This window comes from Drosophila kikkawai, chromosome 2R (genome assembly GCF_030179895.1).
Source record: "Drosophila kikkawai strain 14028-0561.14 chromosome 2R, DkikHiC1v2, whole genome shotgun sequence".
NCBI classification, from domain to species: Eukaryota; Metazoa; Arthropoda; class Insecta; order Diptera; family Drosophilidae; genus Drosophila; species Drosophila kikkawai.
Window position 1 is genome coordinate 18,018,928 of NC_091729.1, and position 2,431 is coordinate 18,021,358.

The 2,431-nt window shown below is 37.5% G+C and overlaps 1 long non-coding RNA gene across 1 annotated transcript; it reads left to right on the forward strand.

Moving 5' to 3' along the window:
• Window positions 1-642: 642 nt before the first annotated feature.
• On the forward strand, window positions 643-1,330 carry LOC108082150 (uncharacterized). The gene is made up of 3 exons (XR_011444499.1): window positions 643-826; window positions 879-1,154; window positions 1,213-1,330. It is a non-coding gene; the product is annotated as an uncharacterized lncRNA (long non-coding RNA).
• The last annotated feature ends 1,101 nt before the right edge of the window (window positions 1,331-2,431 follow it).

Sequence of the window (2,431 nt, forward strand, 5' to 3'; positions counted from 1 at the left end):
TTCTCTGCATTGATTTCAAATTTCCTAGGAAGTAGCGCGGAAACTTGTTAGCCTGCCACTGCCCCCCGCTTAGCCCCTTTGCGCCCGCACATAATTCGCTTTGCATGCAGTTTGCAAAGCCCGGCCCGGCCCGGACTATTACGCTGGCAAATTGCAATGTAATTAGCTTTTACATTTCTATATAGTCGGGGAACGTATAATTGTGGAAAATGGCATTTCTAGTTAATTAATGGCCAGCGCCCAGCCTTCGACTGCCACCCACTGGGCAGAAAAGTTTCTGCACATTTGTTGCCGCTTTAACAAAACGAAAGCAAAAACAAAAAAAAATCAAAAGTGCAACGCCCACTGTCAACCTTCGGCAAGTTGGTTTCAATTGCTTGAAAATTTAATTAAAATTCTAGCATTTTTGTGTACGCAAAAAAATCATTTAACCGACTGGGTTTTGGCAGGATGCTCCTTCGAATCTCAGTCCCAGCCACAAGCTGTTGATTCAATTACAAATATGTTTGATTAAAATTTTATTTTCAATATGCACATGTCCCTTTTGGTGGACATGAAGACAATTCCTTTACAACAACAATTAGATTTTTAGTGACCAAGTCAACATTGTATTTAGACATCAGAAATTGTATTTATATTTGTATATAGAAAACAATTTCATCTTATTCACATTACTCTTTCTGTCATTTTTAGTTTTGTGTAATTAGAACAAGCTAAATTATTGAAATGTGCAAAGGACTGACTCGCAAGGGCTTTTGTTATTTAACCATAGGCATGACCTACTCGGCTGGAGTGGTAGAGATATCCCACGGATTCTCGAATCTGAGTAAACGTTCTTAGATTGTTACACTTACCACATAATGTCACTTCTGGCCTAGATAAAGACGCACCAATGGCATATAAAACTCTGCTGAAGGCCGTGATCATCACCTGGGTCCTCATACTGATTGTGGGCATATTCCTGATTGTGGGCACATGTCTGCCAGATTCTCACAGAAGAAGTAAACGCGTCCTACTTAGGATCTGGGTATTCTTTGCTCTGGTTTTCGGAGTCGCAATTTCATGTATTAAAGTAGCGACAGTCGTACACCAATGGCAAGAATATGGAATAGAGAGAAATATAGTGCGTTCGTTGGTGATTTGTTTTTTCCTAGGTGAGCAGAATATATTCAAAAGCATGTTTCTAATGCTAAGCAAACATATTTTTTTCAGTATTACTAGTTTTCATGATGTACTTTCCTTGTCAATATGTTCAGGAACTGGAAGACGAAATTGATTTCTAATAAATGTTGTTATCATTTTAATACATATATACATATGTATAAGGACACCTTTCTAATTTTTCATTGAGGGAAGAAGCATTTGCAAGCTTTGTTAAATCTATTTTTATGGATAACATGACAGGAAAAGGCTCACAGATGGCCTCAATTCCAGTCAATTCACAGATAATATCTATTTTTATCTGTAGATAGATGCTAGAAAATATCTTTTCAAATCTATTTTTATTATTCACCTCATGGCAGTCCCTGACTGGGAAACAAAAATTTGCATAAAATAACAGAGGCAAAATAAAAATGGGTGAAAACAAATCAAATCCCAACCGCAAATAGAAAGTGAAAATCAAACGAGAAACGCTACCGTTTATTTCAGCTCTTTGTGTTTATTTAGTCGGGCGTCTAATTTAAATAAACATTTATTTGTACAAAGGCTGTGTAATGCGCCTGGCAAATGACTTCCTGAATTGGGCCCAACTGTTGGCCGAGTTGCATAATCGGTGGGACAAATGCAGCGGCGGCTGTGGCGGTTATGAAATCCTTCGCTCACAGCGGCCAAAATCCAGCTGAAAACACGAGCGCGGAGACGCCACCAAGCTGGCAGCAACCTGTCGCATATTTAAAGCGATTAACGGCACGATTTCGGGCTGCAGCAGCAGCAGCAGCAGCAATACGGTGGCAAGGCCTCAGCGGAGAAATTGAAATTGAAATGCTTTTGGCAGTGCCAACACTCTTTGGCCTGGTGCTAAGCCACTGCCAGTCAGCGGGATTGGAGTATTTTCGACTTGTTTTTAGCTCTGTCCATATGGATTACAGGGTTTTTTAAAAAACTTCAAACTGTTTTGTAACTTAGAAATGTATTTTATGTATTCTAAATCTATTTATTTTGAGGTTTAATCAATTATCGCTTAGGGAAATCCTAATTGAAGCCCCTGTTTTCCCATATCCTATATTTCTATTATTGAATATTTATAATATTTGATTGCTTTGAAGCCATAATTTTCAGCAGTTTTAAAATAAAGAACCAAGTTAATATCTTTACAGACAAAAATCAATTAAAAATGTAATTTAAAATTATATTCCCTAATCCAAAAAAAAACCCTTTAATTAAATTTAAATTAGTCTTTAAATTTTCAAACAGAGTACTCCGCGTTCAA